At 36.7% G+C, this 26,004-nt stretch overlaps 1 pseudogene; it reads left to right on the forward strand.

Moving 5' to 3' along the window:
- The first annotated feature begins 21,014 nt into the window (after positions 1-21,014).
- LOC132366744 (ATP synthase subunit alpha, mitochondrial-like) lies at positions 21,015-22,817 on the forward strand (annotated as a pseudogene).
- The last annotated feature ends 3,187 nt before the right edge of the window (positions 22,818-26,004 follow it).

Consider the following 26,004-nt stretch of genomic DNA (forward strand, 5'->3'; position numbering starts at 1 on the left):
TGGAGAAATCGCCTCAGTGAGAAAATGTCTAATAAAAGCTAGATTTTCATTGTTCACTGGAATTTCCTGGAGATTGTAGAATAGCAAGGATTCTCAAGGGCAAACCTTGGAAGGATATGGTTATGACAAAGAAAAATGTTCTACCTATAGACAGATTTATTCTTAATGATGTGTACCCTTTACTCTCTGTCTTTGGAAGTTGTTTTGTGTTGGGGGAAGGATGATGTTGACAGCAGAATGGGAATATTTGGCTAATTAATTTTTAATAAAATCTGTTCTCTCTGAGTAAGACTTAAACCAAGACATCATTTGACATTTGTAGTAAAATTTTATAGATAAAATGATATATGTATTCCAAAGTGTGCTGAGATTTTGCTGGCAAAGGTCTTAGTCCTCATGACCTTAGAGGCTTTGGCTACAGAGAGAATTATTTTCAAACATTTCCGATTTTGTTGACTTACCTAGATTTTTATGTTTTTAAACCCAACACTCTTGCTTGAGTATTAGAAGATTGGGATTCCAATAACTTTCCCAGAAATAATTTACAGAGCATACCTGTTGTCTCCTGGCTCAAATATTCCTTCTGGAATTATTTATTCTGAAAGTCTTTTTTTTTCCCCACTGTGAACGTTCAAGTTTGTATGTGGTGCATATTCCAAAGCATTCCCCATTTTAGAAGAGAGGGGATTTTCCATGACTAACATGGCAAATCTGGAAGTAACAATTCTCTCTGTGTTCATGGCAGACAGAGCTACTTACACTCATATGCAAAACACATGCCATGGGGCCAAATGATGCAATGCTTTCTCTCAGTTCACATCCCCCCAAGTACCAACTTTCTATCGTCTCCTACACCCCTGTTCCCCTCCCTTTTATACAAATGGTAGCATACTACACTCATTTTTTCTGCTTTTTTTTTTCACTTAAAAAATAGGATATCTTTTCCTATTAAGACAGAGAGAACTTTCTACTCCTTTATTTGTGCCTGATTAATATCTCATTGTAGAGAAATCTCAGTTGTTATTTAATTAGCATTAACCTTTTGCTAATAGAGATAATACTGCAATCAAAAAATTGTGCATCAGTTATTTTGCATATGCACCAATGTATGTGAACAAGAACTCCAAAAGAATTGCTGTCACTAAGATGTACACATATTAAATATTTCTGAAAACTGTAAGGTCGCCCTGTCTAGTTGCTGTACCACTTTACACTTCCACAATAATGTATGAGAATGCCAGCCCCCACTCCTCCAACGGCCCGCCCTCCCCCGCCCCGAAGACCTCCCTGCTGCAAAATTGGAGTTACCTAGTGGACAGACATGCACATAAGTTACAATATGAGTCCACATCATGAAAGAGGACTTTCCTTGGCTCTGCTCTACCAATATTGTGGGTTATTAAGCTTTTAGGATTTTGTCAGTCTAATGGATTAAAGTGGAATAAGACTGTAGTTCTAGTGTGTATTTCTCTTATGAATGAGATTTTGCATCTTTTCTTATTCCTAAGGGCCTGTTTCCTTTTCTGTGACTAATCTCTTCTGATCTTTTCTATTGACTTTCTTACCTCCTTGTAGGTTTTCTTTATATATTTGGGAGTAATTAAACGTGATATTAGTCATGGTATTTTCCCAGTTGGACTTTGTTTTTCGACTGTGTTTTTCTTCTTTTGTCATGTAGTAGCTTTTGATGCTCATGTCATTAAATTTATCAAGCCTTTTTATGACTTCTGAATACTTGTGTCAAATGTATAAAGGCCTTCCACTCTCAGTTTATGAAAGAAATCACCCATGTTTTCCTTTCTACTATATGGGTTCTTATATATAAATCATTACCACAGTTGGAATTCATCCTTGTGGAAGTATGAACCCAGCTTTTTTTATCCCCCAGAGCTCAACACAGTCATTTCAAAACACACTTGTTGACTATTATGTCTGCCCACTTCACATTTACTTGAAGTCTTATATTAGAGTCAGTATCTGAATTCTTCATTCTATTGCATTGATCTGTCTCTACACAGTTTTCATAACTTAAGTTTATTTGCTAAGTTAAATATGTTAGGAAAGGTCCCCCTTTATTGCTTTTCTTTTCCAGAATTTTAATTTTTAAAAATTATGTACGAATTTGGTATTAATTTATGTAGTTAATAAATAGCATATAAACTGAGATTATCTTACAGTCATTAATCTACTTAGGGAAGATTATTGAGTTTTTTGTATTATTTCTGTTTGTTTAATTTTTTATGTTCCTTCAGGACAGCTTTATAAAGTTTTTAATATGGCTCCACGTATTTCTCATATATTCCTAGGAATTTTATTTTTGTTGAGTCTTTTTTTCATTGTATTTTCTATAGGTTTTATGTTTGATTACTATTGATTTCTGTAAGTTAATATTATACTCTACTATATCCTGAATGACTGACTATTCTGAGGATTTTTTAGCTGGTTCTCTTGTCTTTTCTCAATATATAATCACATAATCTGAAAATAGTGGTATCTCCTCATTTTTACTTTTCATGTTTTTATTTCTTTTCCTTGACTAGTTGGGTAGACTAATTTTATTATCTTAATTAGTAATGATAGTATCTTAGTTCAGTGCTAAATTATAGAAGTTATAGGTGTTATTTCTTATTTCTGATGTAGAAAATATGTTTCATGTGTTTCACTATCAAGTACAGTATTAGTCTTAGTAAGAAAAGTTTTTACCACACTGAGAACTTCCATAATTTTTAAACTATTTTAAAATCAAAAATGAATGTCAAATTTTAAAATTCTCAGAATCTACAAAGAGATTATATTTTTCCTAAACTTATTAATGAATGTTTTTAATGTTCCACTTACTTTTAATCCCACTCATCTACCTGTAAGTAGGGAGAAACTATTCTAAAAAAAAACTTCTTTATTTATAGATATTCTTACTTGAAAATCTCTTACCTTTTTCTTCACTTGATCAAAATAAGGTAAAACATGGTTAGAGGGTCATGCCATAATGGGTATGAAATATGTGTATAACTGAATATGTGTGTGTGCTTTTATTTATTTGTTTGCTTACTTTGCTTTGAGCTCTGGTAATACCTAGTCTAAAATTCTAAACCAATGGAAATGAAGAATTACATTAGAGAAGCAGAAGAAATTCACTTATCAGAAGGGAGAAAAATACTTTCATATCACACTCCAGTCCCAGATCAGGGGGCCGGGAAGTGCTAAGGACAATAGAATAACACAGATACATTTGGAAGGAAAGGTTCAGTTTTACATTAATAAGGCCTGTGAGCCTTAGCTTTTCGGTACAGAACCATCATATTTGCAAGCTATGAACATCTGATAGAGCCATAATATAGCAAATAGGCACCATTGTCAACATCATCAAAATGGTTTGTGGGGTATGTAAATGACATACGCTCTCCCAGTAAAGACTATGACTTAGAAGAGAAAAAGATCTTAAAGTAAACATGGAAGAGGAGTGGTGGGCAAAATAGCAATAGGCAGTAGAAGAGTGCACGGTGCTTCATGTTTCCTGAGAATATGCACTGGACACTGCTTTTCTACCTTCAATCTCCACATCCTCCCCTCCATCTCCAAGAATTTCATTGCTTCACAAGCTCTCTGACTAAAGCTTGATGGAACAAACCTTCCTGTAGCAATCTAGGTCATTACTAGATATTCCTTTTTGTTTGTTTCTTTGTCAAGTTTGGCAGAAATGGATGTCACACTCTAATATTAATGCTCTGAGAATATTTAATAGAAGAACCACATATAAAGGCATAAGCAGGGCAGAAGGAAAGAACAAAGGTATTTCATGTCTATGGTGCTGATAACAGCAGAGCAAATGCAACCCCAGGTGCAAATGACAAGAATAAAGGATGTTTACCATACATTAGAAAACAGAATCGAGTAGAAAGGACAGTTGAAATAAAGAACCCCACTCGATGAACAGAGTTAGTCTGTGTGTTATGGGAACCTGGGGAATAAATGACCAGCCTCACTTAGTAACTTTGTAACAGGCAAGAACAAGTCTGACTCCATATTGGATCTGCTCCTTTTACTGTAACCTTTGTGCTCCTTTGCTCTTGCTACAAGTTACGAATGTTGCCTTTAGCCTGAAATACATCAGGATAGGCTATTCCCAAGGCTCTGACCTTTAAAGGCATAACATTTTTCATTCATATAGAGATAAAAAGTTGCAGAACAGAGAATAACATTTGTCTTGTTGGAGGTTTGCAGGAACATGTTGACCTGACCTACACGGACAGCTGCGAGAACAAAGGATTCCGACACCAGGAAGTTTGCTCCAACCAGCCACGCCCCCTCTCGTTTTAGTATAACAGAACCCTGAATTCTAACCCTAGGAAGATGGTTCTTTGGGACACGAGTCCATGAGCTCCTCAGTCTGCTGGCTTTGTGAATAAAGTCACTACTCCTTGTCCCAACAACTCTTCTCTTGATGTATTACTCTGTTGTGGGGTTAGCAGTGGGAGCTTGGACTCAGTAACAATTTTATTCTTCTCCTGGGCCAACCATTGGCTAAACCCAACTGGAAGTGAGAAATCAAGGAATTTCTTGATTTCTCCTTGTTGGGTCCACAGGTCAGCCTCCAAGGCAGAAAGGGGGGTGTAGACCAGGGGAAAATAGATCTGGGGGTGTACACAGACTATATCCCGCACACCCTGTGTCCCCCAACTGTGTTCTCAGCCGAGGGAAATAAGAGCTAGGAACATAACAAGGATAAATACAGTAGGTGAGAAAAAAGACCTTCTGGCAACAATCCACTGCAGCGCAAAAGCTGTCTTCAGGAAGACAAAAATCAAACAGTAAGTGTAATGTCCTGAGTTATATGTAATCTTACTTAGCATTTGTGAAGCAGAATAAAGCATACTGCTTAGAAGAATGCATTTTCTTTACTTTTCTGCAAATGTGAAAAGTTGCTTTCTAACTCCTTCATATTTTAAAAAAGGTCCATGAATTACTTATGATAATGCGGCTTAAGATGTTTGAGTGAATATAAATGAAATATTCAGAAATTGGCTACTGTTAAATGTTTCACTGCAGAACCTTTCTCTTTAAAAGTTTTTTTTCTTTTTAAAATCTCTGGTTTACCTCATACCTCTACTAGCCTGAAACAGACAGCCACAGATAGAAAAATTATACTTCTTTAGGCCGTCCCCAACCCTACTTCTGCACACATAATGCAGCCAACATGTGTAACTGAAAATGAACTGTGCAAAACGTTGTCCTCAGCATTATCTCATACCTGGTACAAGACATAATTCCTCTAACTGCTAGCAAAAATAATATGTCTTCTCAGGGAAACACGTAAGCTAATGACGTATTTGGTTATCCTTTTGAATGTCGCGATATACAAAAAGGATTGATATTTCTCCTTTGAAGTTTGTCTCTAGTCCCCAAAAAGTGTTACGTAAGTGGAACCAATTTTAAATGTCAACTAGGACTCTTTACAGTGTACAATTGTACTCCTTGGAGAAAGAGCAAAAGCAAAAAACAAAACAAATATCTTCACAGTAAAATACGGAAATTGCTCAAGCATGGAAAATAATAACTTAAACATATTTTGTGAAAATTTTGCAAAATTAGTAGACAGGTGAGAAATACTACAGAGCACCATGAAAGAAAGTCCATTGTCACTTGGGAACCAAGAGAGCTGTGTGTAAAGGGTCCATTGGCTGCCCTTCTCCAACACACTGAACTTGGTTCTCTCGTGAGTCTGTTCGACATCTCAGTGGGATCTCTGAAACTATGCAACACAAATTTTCAAAGAGGTAAAATGATAACTGTCATTCAAATATAAAATGACAACCTGTCAAAGGTTTTATTTAACTCATTGATTAATGAGCAATTCAGCAAGATGTTAAAACCAGTTTAAACGAGAATTTGAGCTATAAAAGATTATATTCTCCACCAGACAGGTTTCATTTGCATTGCCAGGAACAGGAATCATTTGCCTTGCTACAGACAGGTAACATTTGCATTGTAATCAGTCTTCTACAACGTGAATTCCATCTCTTCAAAATCATTAAGTAGCCTGGTCATACAAAGACATTCAAAAGTGTGCAGCCATAAGTAATCAGCCAATTTCTGGTGGGTCCACTAGGCACTGAAAATGGCATTCCTCTGAAAGGATACACAGAATTTTTTACAACATTTTCAAGTCTTGGACAATTCTTCCTGAAAAGGCATTATGATGAGTCAAACCCACCTAACAAAGACTCACTTGCAAAGTCAAACTTATATTCCTTTGAATAAAAATATTTCCCCGAATTCTGGTATTATTAAAATATTCAAAGAATTCTTTATCGTTACTTTTCAAAAAATCATTGACTCTGCCTCCCATAGATTCTATCAATACTGATTTTGAAAGATATATAAGTAGAAAGTTCTCTGTTCTCTGCACTTATCTGATGGTGTTTGTTGGCAGCAGCCAGAAGGAAAGGTGTGTCCCACATCAGAGTGCAGCTGGGGTTCTGTAGCTCAGAGCCCAGTTACCTAATCAATACCCATTCTCCTCTGTTTCAATATGTGAACTTCTATATCACTCCAAGTGGGCATCTGTGAGTTAATAAACTACCTTTTTCATTCAGCTGCTTTGCAGATCAGGGAAGCTCAAACCATGGAAAATAAAGACAATTGCCTATGACCTCCAGAAAATTTCATAAACATTGGGCTGATGAACTGGAAAACATTTCTACCCATAATGTTCCTTCTTCCTGTTCAGTGTGTGGACCTGATGATTGGATCAGAAAAGATGATGGAGTTTGTGACCTTAGTAAAATGGTGTAGCAGCCATAACATCTTTAGACTGACTACCTCTGAATTTCATGAGAGAAGAGTAAATCAATGTTATTTTGACCCTGTGTTAGCATCAACTAAATGTAATTACCAACTGATCCATGCCCACATTTCTTTAAGGTACTCTAAGTCATCCACACTGAGTCATTTTACCATCACATATCATCACTTTTTAGAACAGAAATTCTGCCATATTCTAATGTGAAAAATATTGGATGAGGAAACTAAACAGATGGCTAGGGTAGGTGACAGATATTTGGAACTTTTCATGAATATAACTTGGCTGTGGTGCATTTGTAAATAAGTTTTCTCACTCTCACAGGCATGTTGGCCAGTTCTCCTATTCTTTTTGATTCAACCCTTGGTCTAAAGTGAAATTCTAGGCTCTACAGAGACATCATGTGAAATGTGAACAAACAATGCTTCAATAAGCTCCTTTCTATAGGATCCCCAGCATAACTTATTTTTTCCCCCATTCTCCTCTTTTTTAAACTTTTAATTATAGAAAACTTGAGACATAGAGGAAGTAGTATAAAGAAACATCATGTAGTTATCCCACCTCAGTAAGTATCAATATTACGTTTTCTATAGTCCTCTCCACCTCATCCCTTCCCAGAGTCACTTTGAAGCAAATTCCAGTTAACACTTTTTTTCATCCATATTTGTTTTAGCATGTGTCTCTAAAATGCAAAAATTCTTTCTATTTTTCTAACTTAGCCAGTTTCATGTTTCCATGTAACATTTTAAGCAATAATCCTTTAATATTCTTTCATTATTTTTTCTTAAAAAAATTTAAAAAATTGAATAGGTAGAGCACAGAGGATATTCAGGATGGGGAAAATGCTGTATAATACTATACAGTATTTACTGTATAATACTATGTCAGTGGAGATATGTCATTACACATTTGTTCAGACCACTAGAATGTACAACACCAAGAATGAACTCTAATGTAAACAACGGATTTTGGGTGATAAAGATGTGTCAATATAGGTTCATCAGTTGTAACAAATGTACCACTATTGTGAGGGATGTTCATAATGGGGGTGTCTATGTATGTATAGTGGCAGGGGGTAAATGGACGATTTCTGTACTTTCTTCTCCTTTTTGCGGTGAACCTAAAACTGCTCATTAAAAAGAAAAAAAGAGTGTTAAAAAATAGTAATAACTGCAATGGAATGCAACAGTTTAACATGAAATAATAGATCAAATGATATAAAGATCATCAGGGCTAACACCATAGAGAAAGAGGCAACTACTCATTATGTGCTTTCTGATAGAATTTAAAGTAGCATCTATGATGTAGTCTTGCAAAAAAATCAACCCCAAATCTGATCAAAACTCTAAAGCTAACTACCAGTTTACAAGAAAAACCTCTTTGAAAAGAAACACGAAGCCACACCAAGTGGATTCAATCAGCAACATCCAGACTATGGGAAACTCTATAGGTAAAACCACCTAGTATGTATATATATATGTATTTTATATATGTGTATAATACATGTAATTTCACTCTCATATTCCATGTATCATCTTCTTAAATAGTTAATAAATCATCATAATTTTTGCTAATATTCATTGATTATTCCTAATACATCAGATGTCCTTTCTAGTGATATCATTGGAAAGGGCATTTGACATATTAGAAATAGTCAATATATATTAGAAAAATTATTATGCCTTATTAACTTTAAGAAAGCCATATATAGGATATGAAAATGAATCGATTCTTTTATGATTATAAACTAATAAAATAAAATGGAAATTTCCTTCTACATATCAGATTAGTTTTTAAAATGTGTGGTCAGATTTCTCCAATAATACTAATTATAATATGCTTTAAGGTAAATGAATTATTTACTGTTGAGAGAGCATAGATTTTTAGGCAGACATCCAATTAACATACTGTATTTTGCACAAACGTACATGATGTTTCAAAGAACTAGGGCATTTGACGTATTAGACATAAGCAAAATAAACTTGTAGCAATATATTTTGTCACATATAAGTAATATATTATCTCTTAGAGTCTGAAACAGTGTTTTATGGTTATATTGCAGAAATAATAATATCAACAAACATTTTAATGGCCATTTGTCTAATCCCTTTTGTGATATACCAGGCATGGTAAGCTAGATTTCACTTGTTCTCTGATATCTTAGAAATCACCAACAGAAATTACCATCAATTTTATATGTATTCTGGGAGACATAACACACATCCTTCATTATAGGTACCCGTTTCCCCCCAACCACCAATCAACACCAATCCCAGCATATATGGTTGCTTTAAAAACAGCAGTAAGACCATATTCCACAAACTAAGTTGAAGATATCCAGTTTAGGAATAGAAGTTTGACCAACATGGAATTGAACATCACTCTCCTGGAAGTTTAGATTGGGATCAGAAATAAACTGAGCTAATCAACTGAATCAAAACTGCAAATAAACTCTGGACTAAGTGCTGATGAGTAAGTTTAGTAATCTAATGCAAGATGTTCGGAGAGAAGACATGGCTCTATTTACTAACATTTATTGCATTCTTATCATGTACCTGTAGTGTATTTTGTTGACTTATTCAACCCTCAGTCTGAATATAACCAATTCATTTCTCTTTCTCTCCCATAGGAGCTATAAAACTAAAGCATTTATTACTCAGCCTCTCTGCAGCTAGGCTACACATTTAAATCTGTTCTTGCTGATGAGATATAAACTTTATTCTTCTCCAGAGGATCTCCTTTTGCTGCTTGGCTAATCCTCTTCTTCCTGCGTATAAAGTCAGATATGCAGGCATGCATATGCGTGGGCAGTGTTCATCCTGCTCTAAGGATAAGAGAAGTCACATACAGAGAATGGTCCAGCAAAAGTGTCGAGGCAGACTGGTTCTTTGATAGCACCATTATCCACCTCTAACTACTTGCTGAACAAAATAAATCAATCAGGTTCTCTGTTATCTCCAGCTTTAATTTATATGGATCTCAGTACTTCTGCAAATTCTATTAACTCAGTCGTCTCAGCTACTATTACTTGTTAGGAATTGTTATTTTCTCCATTTCACAGATAAAGAAACTGAGGCATGAAGTAGTTAAATCACTGTATTAAAGTCACAGCTCTAGTATGTAGAAGGCCAAGGATTGGAACCCATAAGGTCTGGTTCTAGAACCTTTGGTCTAATCACTACATTACGCTTCCATTTACCATGAAAACTGAGGAGAAATAGAGAAAAAAGGAGATATCTCGGATCTTCTGTGAGACAAAATGGGGTGAATTTAATTCTACACTTCACGAAGCCCATTGGAGTTTGCTCGGTTTTGGTGTATGGAATCTATGAGAGAAATATCTTAATTCGTGAGATATATTTTCTTCATCTGCAAATTATAGTTATGACTAGATATCAACCAGTGTTGTAAATGAGATAACATATGTATGGTGGCTAAACTAGTACATGTCAGAGGCAATGTAGTCCCAATGGAGTTTCATCCGATTCTCAATAGAATAAAAAATCTTATAGAAGACCTGAAAGTAGATTATTTTAATCTATTAAATCTTTGCTAGTCTCATTGTTTTAGGGATCAAAAATTCTGGAATCACTATTGGATTACTGTTAGCCATATTAAGATACTTTGAATCCTTGGTTTATTCTTCATATTGGACTTTAAATGAAAAGATCTACCTTATTAATCTTGAGTTAGTATTTTTCAACCTTCAATCCCAACAAATATCATCTTAGTGAAAGAAAGCTGAGTTTTTAACTTGTCCCTGTGACAGTTCAGAGCATGATGAAGTGATTTAAGCTGTGTGAGAGTAGACAGAGATGCAGCAAATAGGAATATTTTAGAGCCATTGATAATCTCCAGTGGGACAGACACTGAGGAATTATCTGCTTACTTGGGGTGTGCTGGTTGAGAGAAGACACGGTCCGTGGTGCATATGTTTTTTTCTTCCGTTGTGTGGTAGTCTGCCATTTTGAAATCTCTTCAGCATGTTGTAGGGCTTGAGCAATTTATCAATTTTTGACACTCCTATGAACACATACAATTATGTCTGAGAGTTAGGTCCTTGGACAAAATCGAATGAAATTTACAGCTTACCCTCCTGCCTCAAATTTTCCCTTACAGAATACTCCCCACTGACTAAAGGTGCACATTCTACAAAGAAATCTTCAATAGACAGAGTCTCATGTTGACTTTCTGGGCTAATATAGAACTATATCAAATCAACTCTAATCTTAAATAAAAGGCCTATGTATAAGTTATGTTTCCTTGATTTAGGTGCTTCATAATTGTATGTAATGATCTTAAGAGCAAAATGTAATATGATATATGACTTGAGCAAATCGTCCTTAAATCAAAGTAAAACGATCAATAAAGTAATTCAGTAATACCATGTTAAGGCCCCTAATGGCTTAAATAATTCTTAGCAATATGCTTACCAGGTAATAGCAAAGCCATAAAAGTAGTAGTCATTTGCAAATGTTATTTTCCAAGGGAATCAGCAATAAAAGCTGATTTAACAAACAGATGTTCAAAGCTCTGATACGTGTTATGTTAATAACTCCAAAGGCTAAGCTTGATTTGCAGATGAATTCTTCTCGTACCTAGTTGCCTGCTCCTATTCCCTATAGGGTTATTTTACAAGCATTTGTTACCTGGAAAGAAATTAAGGTAGCACATCACTTTTAGAATCTCAATTACTTATGATCATACTATTAAAAAATCTAAGATTACTGTTTCTAGAGTCAGTAGTCAAACGCTACAAAACTGACAGGCAGCTAATATACAGGATCAATTATTTTTAGGAAACCTCTATATGAAGATATATTGCATATGTAACAACCATCAATAGGTTAGAAGTTTTTGCTGTATGATGCTTTCCACCTGTGACATCTTAAGTGGAGACTGTTAAAGAAAACCAAAGCCTAAAAGTAGTTCAAGTGGTAAAAACAGATTTTATACAGGAACTATTTTAAAAGCGGAAAGGACACCTCAGTGTGATCTCAGGTGGCCTCTGCCTGCAGCGGCTTGAAGCAGGGTTTCAGATCCCGGCCAGAGATTGAGGTCGGGCTGTGGAAGTTAGAGCAGCAAATCCCAGCCACTAGACCAGCGGCCAGTGACAAGGGTCCTGGCCCGTCAGCTGTGTAGAAATGAATTTCCACATCGAGATGGAAAGTAGTGAAGCAGGTAAAGTGTTTATTAGGAGGATAAAGAGTACGTGTGGGTAGACACACGGGCGGGCTCAGAGGGAGAGTCGTGCCCTTGTGGTAGTTTGAATCACTTTTATGGGGCGTTTCTTCCGGGTTTCCTTTGACCAATCGTCTGGCTTTGCCTGATTCAAAGTCCGTGTTTGGTTAATCTCAGGGTCCTCCTGTGTGTGCACAGGCATCTCTTAGCCAAGGTGGATTCTAGCAAAGAGGACTATGGGTAGGTTGACATCACCTACTTTGGGGTGGCGCTCCCTCCCTTTTTGGACCTCCAAGGAGGCTTTCCGCGCATGTGTAGTTGGGAAGGTCTCCTTGATGTCCAGAATGAGGAATATGTGGTCTCTTACCTTCTATCTGGGCAGGGCTCTCCTCCCCCCTGCTGCTCAGCCTGGTACCCATCTATCTCCTGCCTCAAGTGTAGAACTGGGCTCAATTCTGAATACAGCCTGGGCAGGGGGAATTTATAGTGAAGGGATCGGGGGCCGGCGGTCAGTGAATGGAAAGTCACTACGAGGAAACATCAGGGGTGAGGGGCCACCTGGCTAGACTGACCTAACAGGCTTGACGGTGACCAGGGTGATCAGATATCAAGGGTGGGGATTCTCACTAAACTCACTTAGCATTTGCTAAAATTGGGTGATGCAAGGACAAACACAGAAGTCCAAAGGTCAAGGCCTCACTGAAAATAGGGTTCAGAGGAGCCTGACTGAAGTTTGATCAAGAGGAGAATCTTTGTCAAAACCCCATATATAAAATAGATTTTTTAAAGTATAGCTGTATGAATTAGGACACAGGGAGGCTTAACCCACCACACATTTGAGCTCCCCTTCCTCTGTGGTGGTCACTGAGATGCACTTGTAGAAACCCCAGAGGCCCACCTGTATGAGAAGTTTTGACATATTGATAATGCTGATTGCGGAGTTCATCAGACTTAGTTGTGATTTCTCTCTTCAGCTCTTTCTGGGTATTGACAAAATTACTGAGGCTCCAGAAGCCTCAAAATTTCCTCATCTAAAATGTGAATAATACAAAATGTGAATAATGCAACTTACGGCCTAGGACTTATAATTACAACAAATAATTCATCAACTAATCTATTACTTAAGATGATAATTGCAATTAGTGGGTTTTCTATCAATACAATGACTTTAAATATTAGGGAAGAATTTTTACTAAAAGTATAAACAAGCAACTTACAGCAAGAAATGATTGTTTCAAATAGTTTTGCCCTGTAAGTATAAAGATACAGTTTTTAAAAAATTGAGGAGTAAAGTGAAATGAGAGATGGAGTTCGTGTTTGATAGTTAATTAATAAATATACGGGATGAAAAAAGAGGTGACGTGAAGGCAATGCCAGTGGATCAGGACTTCATGCCACAGTGAGGTTCCGTGTACGTTTATTTTAAACTACTTCCTTGATATTAATCTGAAATTGAAACCGCTAGGTGGCGCTTCGGGGGGCTCCAAGGAACTCCGGTTCTTTATGTCTCAGCACAGAAAGAGTTCAGCGAGAGGCAAAGTGATAGATAAGAAGTGATTTATTAGAATAGGACACTTTTGAGGCTTACAAGCAGGCAGGCGAGTGTTGCTCTGCCCCAAGTACTTAGCGGGCTACGTTTTTATAATCACAGGAGAAGTGGAGAGAGGGAAGGACCACCTTCTTCCCCATTCTTGAGTAGACATTGCACTTGCATCAGCAGCTCCGCCTCCAGGTCGGGCAGGGGAGTTTTCTTGTCCCTACACGGTCAAGCCACGACTGTCATGGCACTGTGGAAAAATTATTTCAGGTCTCAGTACAATGAGGGCCTTTCACTTTGAAATGCCACCTTTCCATAAATTATTGTTTTTTATGTGTGCAAAGGGCATGTCCTAGGGGTCATTAACTTACTGAGCTCACTGGGCAGGATGTGGGTCTCACGCCACCATTGTTTTATTGTTTTGAGACATGTCTCATGCTTCTGTTGCATGGTTTTGTCACTACGCAAGCCGGCTTGGTTTTGTGGTTAAGCAAACCTGCTTTCTTGAGTGATCATTAACTTACTGTGGTCTCCCAAAGCCCCCTAATGTTCCCTTTCTAGCTGCAATCCCCTAATGGGATTTCTGAGCTAATTATTTGATTATCCCACTCTATCTCTATCATTATGGAGTATACTTTAGAGTGAAATGGGGAAAACAGACTTGAAAAGATACAATGTCAATACAATTAAGTAATGCACACTGTTAACACAGCATGGCTTTCTGTGGAGGACTTACAAAAAATGTACTAAAATAATGTGTTGAAATATTGAATGAGATGAGATATTACCTGAGCCAATTTTTAAAGCATGGGTATGCCAACTGGGGTTATTATTTCAAAGAATGTAATTCTCTCCAAATTGTTCAAAGAGAAAGGGATTTGTCATGGACCATTAAATGATATTTAATCATCGGGAGTACTGATGAAATAGACTGTAGTCTAAGCTTCCAGAAAAATTCCCCAAAACTGTGCTACAGGACTGGGTTGTTAATTGAGTTGCTACACCTGTTATAATCAGGAAACCATCTGCTGATCTGAGAAATGATCACACAAGTATTCACTCTAGAGCCACACTGTTCTGCTACCATCAGGAAGCTGCCTGAATCAGAAGCTAAATCTGTCTTTGATTTTAACAAAATCAATGTCTTATAATCTCCCATTCTTTCTCTCCCTAGTTATTAAGTTCTGATCTCAAGACTTACAAGATTAATAGACTTACATGAGAGGCAAAAGTGTTAGGGAAATATCACTTTAATTTTCTGGCTTCCACAATTCAAGAAGACATACTAGAGAGAGAGGTTGGAACAAATGTTAAGCAATCACATACACAGTATGAATTATCCATGAGAAATAGGGAAAGAGAACTATCAGACTGAAGAAACAGCAAGCAAATGTATCGGGATATGGAATAACATGAAGTATGTAAAAATATAAACAATGATATTAGAGCATTAAGTACAACAGAGAAAGTGACTAGAAAACTGGAATAGGTAGACAGAGGCTACAATGTAGAGGGTTTTTATTACAAAACCAAAATATCTTGTTCCATGGGGGACGAGAATGTTCCCTTTCAGAATAGATGGCATATGACAAACACTGTGCCTCTGAATATATTGTCCTAGGGGTGGAAAAGCATTTTCCCCTCATACAATCCACTTTTCACACACTCTTTTCTTGAAGATATTTTCTGCCTGTGATTGATACACTACAGTGTAAATTATTAAAACATAAATTATGATTCTACTTTTAAGAAAAAGCCAGCTTTAGGGTTATATAAACCTTTATGGATTCCTGCCTTCATTTAATATTTAACCTCTGAGGATTATGAATTTCTTTGCAGGTATATTAAAGCATGAGATATATATTTCCCTCAACACTTTTAAGCAGATGTTATCAATAGAGTTTTCAGAACATATATTTTCTGAAATATGAGAAAATTGAAAATATAATTAAGGAAAAGAGATCCCATAAAAATGAACGAAGAGTCCTGAAAAGGAACCAAATTGAACCTTAAGAATGAAGAATATATTAAGATAAAATGTTTCACTTCCAGCTAGGAGGTAAGGGCAGATCTCAGTGCAACAACTAGAAAACACAGATGCATTACAAAAATAATATTTTTTCTTACAAAGCTAATATTTTGAAGACATCAGAAGTCTGGAGAAACCACAAGGACTAGATGAATTAAAATTCTAGAGAGTAAGAGACCTTCTGAGGTAAGCTGATGATGGCTGGCTATTTCCTTCCCTAAGGGTGTTTACTTACGCTGTGCTCAAGATAAGGACCAAGCTTGGTAGCCTTTAAGGTGGTCTCCAAGCATCTCCACCACCTGATCCTCAGGTCTTTGTGTAATTACCTCCCCTGGAGTGTGGGATGTATCTGCTGACATAAAGTAGAACGTGGCAGAGTGATGTGACGTGGCTTCTGTGATCAGGGTTTGAAAAGAGGGTTGCTTATGTTTCAGATTCTTGCCCGATCATCCATGGGGAAACCAGAAGCTCTTCATAAGTCATTCCTGTGGAAAGACTCATCTAGTGAGGGGCCTTGGGCTGCCAATAACCAAGCGAGAAGGCTTGGAAGTGGATCCTCACCCACAGTCAAGCTGTCACAGGAGACCACTGCTATAGGTATATTAACGTAGGACTGAAAATTCATGTGAGATCTTGAGAAGGAGGCACCAACTAAGACATGCCCAGGTTTATGACTCACATTCTTATGAGATAAAATATTTTTGTTTTTTAAGCTGCTAAATTCTGGAGTTATTTGTTATGCAGCAATAGACAACAAACAAATACAGTGATTAATTCATCAAAAAGATATGACAATCCTAAAGGTGTATGCAATTTATAAATTGCAAAATAAAGTTTCAAAATAAATGAAACAAATGTTATACAACTGTAGGGAAAAACAGTTGAAGACACAATTACAATCTGAGGTTTCAGCACCCTGCTCTTAATAGTTTAAAGAACATCTATGTAGAAAACCAGGAATAATTTATAGGACTTGAACAACACTATCAAACAGACTTGACCTAATTGACATTTATGGAAAAATCCACTCCAAAACACCAGAATGCACATCTTTTTAAAGTGAACATGGGATATTTAACAAGATAGAACATATTTTTTTGCCATAAAACAAGTTTAAAGGATTCAAATTATACAAGGTATCTTTTCTCACCAAAGGAATTGATATAAAAATCAGTAACAGAAAGGTAACTAAAAAAAAAAACCCTCCAAATATTTAGAAACTGGAAAGTATACTTCTAAATAACCTATAGGTCAAAGACAACTTTGAAAGAAAAATTAGAAGTATTTTTGACAGAATAAAAATGAAAACACAACAAATCAATATTTGTGCAATGTAATTAAAATACTTCCTAGAGGGATGTTTAGAGCACTAAATGCCTATATTAGAAAAGAAAAAGGTATGGAGTTAATGATCTGAACTTTCTCCTTAAGATATAGAAAATGAAGAAGAAATTATACATTAAGTAAGCAGAAGAAAGGAAGTACATAATAAATGTAAGAATAGAATTCATGAAATATATAAAACATTGCCAAAACATATATAAAACGTTTCCTGCAACAACTTTAAAATGTTTATTATTTTCAAGCAATCTGAGAGCTTCTTCAACATAGATTTTGTAACATTGAATAAACCTGAACAAATTTCAAGACTGCTTTCCTTCAGATGATGTTACTGACAATAATATAATTAGGCAGATTAAATAATAAAAGTAAAATGAATCCCACCTAATTAAAAAAATAAAATATACTAGGAAATAATTTCTTACTGCATTTAAAATCATAATGGAAATTAGGACTTATTTGGAGCTGACATATAACAAAAGCACTCCATATCAATATTTGTGGGATGCAGTTAAAGTAATGCTGAAAGGAAATGTATAGGTTTAATATGAAAAAAGCTGAAAGTTAATGAATAAAAATAAGAAAGTAAAAGGAAGGAAAAACAAAAGTTCAGAAAAAAATAATGAAACAAACATATAATATTTAGAATCATATTAGCCAAAGTTTATTCTTAAGCATAAAATAAAATAAACAGGATCAACTTCTAGCAGGGTTCATCAAGGGAACATAAGTGATAATATAAACAAACTCCATTAGGAGTGAAAAGAGGACATAATGCCAGAAGCTGGAGAAATAAATGTGATAAAAATATATTATTAACTTGATGTCAATGCATTTTGAAGCTTACATGAAATGGACAATTCCATTACCAAAATTAACTGAAGGAGAAATATGAAACCTGAAGTAGATAACCATTGTAGTAATTGAATCAGTAGTTTAAAAATCTTCCAACAGGTGAAAACCAACTCACAAAAGGCATTACCAGTGGGTTCTAAAAACATTTAGAGAATAAATTGTGATATTAAACCCATTGTCCAAAGAAAAGGAAAAGTGAAGAATCTACAGCTTATTTCATGAGACTCATGTAGCATTGATGTTAAAATCAGTAAAAAATATTGGGATGAAGGCATTATAAATAAAACTCAATTATAAACACAGATCAAAAATTCTAAGCAGAACATTAGCTACCAAATGTAGCAATTTATTGAGAAATAAATATACTTCATGGCCAAATGAGGTTTAATTGACGGAATGAACTTATTAAATATTAAAATATTAGAAAATAAATCAAGTTGTCATTATTTTCACATGGTATAATGATTTTGGTAGAAATCTAGATGAAAGTATAGATAAAAAATTAAGATTGGAGAGTTTAGCAAAGATTTTAGACATTCAATGTACAAGATCAGTTCAGTTACTTTTCACCTACCAGAAGAATATAGAGAACATAATTTTTTAAAGACAATATTTATACTAGCACCCCAAATTTTTTAAAATCTGAGGATTTAATCTAACAAAACCTATACAATATTTTGACGTATAAAATTCCAAAATATTATAGGAAAACACTGAAAAGCCCAAAATAGATATTGCTATGTGTATCTTGCAAATTCAAAGGAAAAGAACAAAAAAGTAGAACAAGAATTCCTTAACCTCAGTAGAAATTAGGGGATTAGAAATTAAAACCACAATGAAATATCATTTAACCACTATACTGGCAGAAATTCAGAAGTCTGACAAATATAAGGATGTGGAGCAAAGACGTGCTTACTCTTTTCTTATTGGTTTGTAAATTTGTAGAAATGTTGTGAGAAAATGGTTGACATTATGCAAAAGCGTTGAAGTGGGCCCATATCTTATGGTTCAGGATCTAGGTGGACACCCAAAGAGATTCTTACAAATGTCCAGAGGACACAGACATTCATGGTTAATGCAGCCATATACATAATGTCAAATGTCCTTTCTAGGTTCTTTGGCTGGTCTCATAATTAAATTAACATAAGACAGATTAACAGGAGAAAAACAAATTTAATTTCTTATGTACGGGAGCTCATAAAAATATGAGACTCAAGTAAATGACCAAAGGAGGCAGATTTTATATCTTTGACAAAGAGTCAATAACTTTGTGAAGAATTGACAAAAATAAAGGGGTTTGAGCTTGGAGTGGCTTATTAGTGAAAAAGTAACATGGTTTGTTCATCCAGCTTTCTCTGCCCTGAATTCCCTTCTCTGGTAAGAAGTACTTCTCTGTACTCCTGGTGCACAGAGGGTACCTTTCACATGGAACATTTATGTCCTGCTTTCGTCAGGAACAAAGGCGCATCAGAGGGTCCTTCTTGCTCCTGCTGTTTTTTAAATAACATTAATCCAAAATAATCAATATGCCAAAGTGGCATAGTTTGCTTCCCTTCACATGCATCCACAAGGATGAACTACCTATTATGGAAGAATTTTCCTTTGGCCATCAAACTGGGATATGCATTTTTATTTCAGAAAGAAAACACATGCTTTCTGAATTTCACATCTGTAAGTAACCTCTTTAACCTTAATAATTATTTGGAATATTTTTAAGATTGTTTTAACCTCTTTTTCTGAAAGTATTATACTGATATTTAAGCATCTTACTTCAGCTCCTTCAAGTTTTAGAAATCAGGAAGAAAACTGAAGAGAAATTGGCATGATCATTACACCCAGCGGATTAAAGCCAGAGCTGCGATAAGAGTGCGGTTTCCCGATCACAAATTAAGTATTCAGTTTACAACATTATGCTGATACAAAAGACTTGATAGGAAAAAAAAAAAGAATAGTAATTTTACTGATTCGTAGCTATTTTGATTTCTTTATACTTTTCAAATATATTATGGTAATTAAACCAGTGTTAATTTTCCAGCTGTTCCATGTATTCTTAGATAATTAATAGTTGACCGTAGTTGAAAATCAGGCTTTTTGAGGAGGCATTTGTCATTGTTTTATTGTGTCAGTAGCTAAGATGATACACTCAGAAATGGAGAATATAGGTGGACATTACCCATTAAAGTGTGTCATTGCAGATTTTTTATATGAAACTTGTGTGCACATATTTTGAAAAGTTTTTGTGGCTTATAATTTTTAGTGTTTTTTATCTTGCTTTCTTTTTATGTTTTAAAATTTTTGTCAATATCTTTTCCAAATATTTATTTGTAAGCACTCAACAAATCTCTCATAAATAGAATGTTTTAAAAATTTTTTTCTTTTAGAAGCTCAGCTGTTAACATTTTTGATACATCTTTGTTTTTACTCCTGACGATCATTCAGTTTTTAATTATTTTTTAAAATTTATAGTTTTCTTAAAATTTTTGAACATTTTGAAGGATTTTTTAATTTTAGTAATCTAGAATTAAACAATTTGCCAGACGATTTTTTCATTAATTCTCGATTTTCATTTTCTACAATATCTGACAACAGTCCAATAATATGCCTTATGTTTTATTCAAGACTCTCTTTGCCTTTGTTTTTGTTTTTTTTTTTTTAAAGTCTTTATTGAATTTGTTACACTATCGCTTCTGTTTTGTGTTTTGGTTTTTTGGCCATGAGGCATGTGGGATCTTAGCTCCCCGACCAGTGATCGAACACGCACCCCCTGCATTGGAAGACAAAGTCTCAACCACTGGACCACCCGGGAAGTCCCTCTCTTTGCCTTTGAAATGACTTCCTCATTTGCTCCCCACCACCATGTTCCTATTACTCCGGTTCATGTCCTAATGATCTCTCTTTCAGAATCTACCTACCTCCACTTTTCCCTGTACTCCTTAAGTACAGTTCCGCATACTCTATTTTTATTTATTTATTTTTATCTGATCAAAAACTTGCAAGAACGTCCAGTTATCTCTGGAATAAGGCATAGTCATCATTGCAGCATTCAAAGATATTTACCATCTGGGCACAAAATAATTTTTCAAATATCTATTACTGTACTTCTCTGCATAGATCCTATATCCAAGAGAGAAAAACACCCATTATTACCCACATCATCCCTAAAACTTCTTGACTTCAGATTTGCTCATGCCCTTCTGAACCAAAGCTCCCACTCTCCCAGTCAGTCCCAAGGCTGCGAACGCAGAGGAAGCACTTGAGGAGGACCTGCAAAGATGCAGTCCGTGCGTGTCGCAGCGGCTGTGGCCCGCGCCCTCCCTGGGCAGGCCGGGATGGTCTCCAAAAATGCTTTGGGATCATCCTTCGCTGCTGCAAGGAATCTCCATGCCTCTATATCTCGTCTTCGGAAGACTGGCACTGCTGAGGTGTCCTCTGTTATTATTGGTGACACCTCTGTTGACCTTGAAGAGACTGTGCACGTTTTTAAGTATTGGTGATGGTATTGCCCATGTACATGGGCTGAGAAATGTTCAAACAGAAGAAATGGTAGAGTCTTCTTCAGGTTTAAAGGGTATGTCTCTGAACTTGGAACCTGACAATGTTGGTGTTGTCGTGTTTGGAAATGATAAACTAATTGAGGAAGGAGATATTGTGACCAGAACTGGAGCTACTGTGGATGTTCCAGTCAGCAAGGAGCTTTTGGGTCTTGTAGCAGATGCCCTTGGTAATGCCACTGATGGAAAGGGTCCAGTTGGTTCCAAGATGCAAAGGCGAGTTAGCCTGAAAGCCCCAATCTCTGTGCGGGAACTAATGTAGACTGGCATTGAGGCTGTGGACAGCTGGTGCCAATTGGTCGAGGTCAGCGTGAGCTGACTATTGGCGTCTGACACATTGGCAAAACATCAATTGCTATTGACACAATCATTAACCAGAAATGAGTCAATGATGGATCTGAGGAAAAGAAGAAGCTGTACTGTATCTACGTTGCTATTGGTCAGAAGAGCCATAGTTGCTCAGTTAGTGAAGAGACTTACAGATGCAGACGCCATGAAGTACGCTATTGTAGTTTCAGCTACTGCCTCGGATGTTGCCCCACTTCAGCGCCTGGCTCCTTCTTCTGGATGTTCTATGGGAGAATGTTTTAGGGATAATGGCAAACACGCTTTGATCATCTACGATGAGTTATCTAAATAGGCTGTTGCTTATTGTCAGACGTCTCTGCTGCTCCGCTGACCCCCTGGTCGTGAAGCCTGTCCTGGTGATGTGTTCTCCCTACACTCCTGACCGCTAGAGAGAGTAGACAAAATGAACGATTCTTTTGGTGGTGGCTCATTGACTGCTTTACCAGTCATAGAAAGACAATCTGGTGTTGTGTCTGCTTACATTCCAACGAATGTCATTTCCATCATTAATGGACAGATCTTCTTGGAGACTGAATTGTTCTACAAAGGTATCCATCCTGCCATTAACGTTGGTTTGTCTGTATCCCATCAGATCTGCTGTGCAAACCAGGGCCATGAAACATGTGGCAGGTACCATGAAACTGGGATTGGCTCAGTATTGAGAGGTTGCTGCTTTCGCCCAGTTTGGTTCTGACCTCGATGTTGCCACTCAACCACCCTTGAGTCGTGGTGTGCGTCTGACCGAGTTGCTGAGGCAAGGACGGTATTGTCCCATGGCTATTTTTTCTTTTTTTTTACAAAAATCAACTGTATTTATATACACTTGTAATGGACAATTTGAAAATAAAATTAAGAAAATGATTCTACTTAACAATATCATCAAAACGAATAAAACATGTAGAAATAGATTTAACAAAAGAAGTTCAAGACCTGTACATGAGTCCCATGGCTATTGAAGAGCAAGTGTCTGTTATCTATGCAGATGTCAGGGGTATCTTGATAAGCTGGAGCCCAGCAAGATCACAAAGTTTGAGAATGCTTTCTTGTTTCATGTTATCAGCCAAGACCAAACCCTGTTGGGCAAAATCTGGGCTGATGGAAAGATCTCAGTCAGAAGAGTCGGACGCAAAGCTGAAAGAGATTGTAACAAAATTCTTGGCTGGATTTGAAGTTTAAACACCTATGGATTCACACCAAATGCCAGTTTAATTGTGTCATCATTTCTTCTAGTTGCATTTGTAAAAGGATTACTCCATTACTGCAGATGTACCGTAATCACGTTAAGCTAAAGGTTCCATACTGAAAAAAAAAAAATTCCTTCTCTTCTTTCTATTCTCCATGTTGAATTTTCATTCTTCTTTCAAAATCAATTCAATTATTAGCTTTTTTCTAAATGTAATAGGTGAAAGAGCATGATGTTTGAATAAGACAGCTATTTGGAGTTTTACATATCTCATTTATTAGCTAAGATGGTCAAAAAACTGACTAAAAACTGATTAAAAAAATCTTATCAGTAAAGTAAGTCTAACATTTGTCTTTTCTTACAAAGTGTTTTGTGCATCAATAAGAAAATGCACACTGAACAAGTCTCTGGAATAAGTGTGTAATATATATGAATCCCCTCATCTGGAAGAACTACCTTTATCCTGATGCCATTCATAGAAGATAATTAATGCTTCCTCTTTACCTCATACTCCAGATGCCCTTTTTATTTTAATAAATATATATGTGTATTTTATTTCCTCTACAAAACTGAGTTTAATGCACTATACCATCTGACTCATATTCCGAAGAGTACCCAAAATAATGCCCTGTACATAATAGGTTCTCCATAAATGTATTGACTGGAAGTGTATTGATCTTTACCATGGTTATTTAAGAATGATTTTGTTCAAAATGTATATTAATAATTTAGTTAGCTTTTATTTATTTTAAACATATTTATATTTAAATTTAATATAAGATGCGAATACAAAATTACGTTAAGAAGTAATTGCTATAGAGTAAAATTTCTTTTAGCCAGAATAATAGGATATGTCACACATAACAAAGAGCAACTGAAACAACACTAGCTTATATGTCTTAAAGTCGTTTTGATAGAAACTAATTTAGTTAAAATTATATCCAGCAGTTAGGAACAAGTTTATTGTTCTATAATGGTTATCTAAATATATAAAAATAATATATACAGAATCTTTTAAGAACAATAACATTAGTAGATTTACTGATGAGGAAAGTCCAAAGCCATCTGTTAAAATTTATGTTACGTGTCTTCACAGAGCTCTGCTTCTTTTGCTAATATTAAGTCAGAATTGAATTGGAAAAGGATGCGGTTTGAGCTGGTGTATCTTCATCCTTGTCCATTTCCCACTCTTCCCCCTAGTTCTCCAGCTCAGACTGGGAGTGTCAGGCATGGACATGCCCCCTGCACTCCTTAGGCTCCTAGCAGTGGGTTTGTTACTGAACTCAGGTCCCGCTGCTTTCTACTCCCAAGTCAACACCCAAGAGGCCAGTGCTGGTAGAAATGGAAAATGCTTTTAATCAGAAAGCTGGCAATCTTTCTGATTAAAAGATTAATCAGAGAGAAGGCAGGCTCAGTGTTCTCAGAAACGAACTCCAAATATTCTGCTGGGCCACGAAAGCTTTTAAAGGGAAAAAAGGAAGTAATCTTAGTTAATCATGGAGACAGGCGGTCACAGCTATCGCCGCCCCCCACTGTGTGCAGGCTTGTCAACTCCTTGTGACCTTTCTTTAGCTGCTATCTTGTTCACACAGCTTGTTCACACACTTTGTTTGCCAGATTACTCAAAGGGAAGCTAGGGAAGGGATCTGGTCATCTGTTCATTACTTATTCTTCATTTTTACCTCTTTGATCTACGGAAAAAACCAACAGGTTAGGCAAGGCATTGTGTGATCACAAGATTTGAATGGTGTGTTTGGTCTGGAGATGAGCAGAGCATGGGGGCGCCTAGTTTAAAAGCTAGTTACAATGTAGCTTTGCTAAAGTGACAAGGAAAGGGGCTTCCTGCTGAGGGCGGTTTCCTGCAAAGAGCTGCTTAAAAATCCCCCGTCAGACATCATTCCATTTCTATGGGATCAGGGGTGAAGGTCCATCTTCTGTCACTTCTTCATGCTGACATGGGGCGCTGTATTCTCAGACCGGAGGATGTCAACATGGGTCCGTAGCATCTCTTTGCTGACAATTTTAGTTGCTCCTCTACAGAGCAAGCTACAATTATTTTGATGCCCACAAAGACATAGATTATTATGAGCAATCGTGTTAATCCCATTCGCTTGAGGCCAGTTCTTGGAATCGTGCTGGCCATAGACTCACTACTGCTCAAGTTGGAGTAGCTCATGTCATGGCTGCAGTCTGGCTTTTTCCCGCTGGTGGCAGTTACAGTATCTGTAAAACAACTCAGGAAGGTGCATCAGACACTGAGTCTGTGACTCTGTTTTCCTGATCGTTAACTGCTCGAGGCCACTCTTTGTGACTCAGGGAGGCCTGGGAGACTTCAGCTTTCCTACGACCAGAGGCAGGAGACGTGCAGGGGCCTTTGTACTTGGCGGGAGCGGGGCCTGGAGGCTTCTGCTTGGTTCCAGTTTTCCCTTTACAGAGGTAACTGACAGAAGGATAGGCCCCTCCTTTGACTTGCAACATTTCTGACAGGCAAATGTTTCCATATTTTTAAATGTTCAAATTTACTAATATATTTTAAACCAGGGTTAACTTTGACCCTGTTAACTTTGACACAAATCTTTCTTTAAATTTTTGAACCAGAAGGATACTTAATTCCTTCCATCTTTTCAAACTAAAGTCCAAGGAAAGCACCTAGATTTAAAAAGCAAAGCGGGAGGGGAGAGCAGCTCAATGTCTACGATCAGCAGCAGCAGAGCCCAACGTCCGACTGACTGGCGAGCTTGCCTCCAATCCCAGAACCTACTCTCCGCTTCAGATGGACTTCCTGCCCCTCCCACACAAGCTGAAACAGACTGACACCTCCAAGATGCTCGCTGTAGCTGAGGAATTTAAAGTCTGCTGTGTCCTTGATGCTTTTCCCAGCACCTTCCAGCTCCTGGAAAGAGTCATCTATCCTCATGGCCACCCCTTCCTTACTTCCATCCACTCCCGGAGGCACTGCATTCTGGATTCTGCTCTCATCATGCTAGCAGATTGCCCTGATTCCCCAAAGCAACTCAATTTCCAAATCCTTTTTTCTCCATCATCTGAATATTTTGTGCATGTGTCATCTTGTCTTCATCCCTATTCCCAGTGTCTGAAGTTAAGGCCCTCATGTCTCTTGACAATGGTCTTATGCCTGGTTTTCCTGAGGCTTCTTTCTTTGCTTTTCCCAGTTACGCA

The sequence above is a fragment of the Balaenoptera ricei genome, chromosome 5 (genome assembly GCF_028023285.1).
Source record: "Balaenoptera ricei isolate mBalRic1 chromosome 5, mBalRic1.hap2, whole genome shotgun sequence".
In the NCBI taxonomy this organism is placed as follows: Eukaryota; Metazoa; Chordata; class Mammalia; order Artiodactyla; family Balaenopteridae; genus Balaenoptera; species Balaenoptera ricei.